Source organism: Psammomys obesus, unplaced genomic scaffold (genome assembly GCF_907164565.1).
Source record: "Psammomys obesus unplaced genomic scaffold, mPsaObe1.curated_primary_1811, whole genome shotgun sequence".
Lineage (NCBI taxonomy): Eukaryota > Metazoa > Chordata > Mammalia > Rodentia > Muridae > Psammomys > Psammomys obesus.
The window spans coordinates 57,060-57,605 of record NW_026591597.1 but is presented as its reverse complement, the minus strand read 5'-3'; positions in this window follow the sequence as shown (position 1 = coordinate 57,605).

The following is a 546-nucleotide window of genomic DNA, read 5'->3' as shown; positions in this document are numbered from 1 at the left end:
TTATTTTATTTTATTTTATTTTATTTTATTTTATTTTATTTTATTTTTCAGTAGTGACCCGAGTTGACCTCATTCAGGAAGAATTGCCTTATGGACAAAACCGTGATATGCTGAGGGGACAGGCACCTTTCTTAGACACTGTGTGGTGCTCTTCAGAGACTCCACGCTCCCTGAGATGCAGCCTGCAGGCTTTTAGATAGAGATGAGGCTGGCTGCCTTCAGTCCTGACCTGTACGCAGGCCAGCCTGGTGCCACTTACTCCGCTTGGGAGAAGCAGTCCCTGCAACGAAGGGAATCATAATTGTCCTGGTACTTTTTTTAATTTTAAGATCTATTTATTTTATTTTGTATGTATGAGTATTTTGCCTGCATTCACGTATATGTATATATGTACCAGGTTCATGCCTAGTGCCATGGATACCCTGGAACAGGAGTTGCAGATAGTTGTGAGCTACCATGAAGGTGCTGGGAGCAGCCAGCTCCCAGCTAATGAGCCATCTCCCCAGCCTGCCCTGGGTACCTCGTAGGGGAACTGACTGGAAAGTG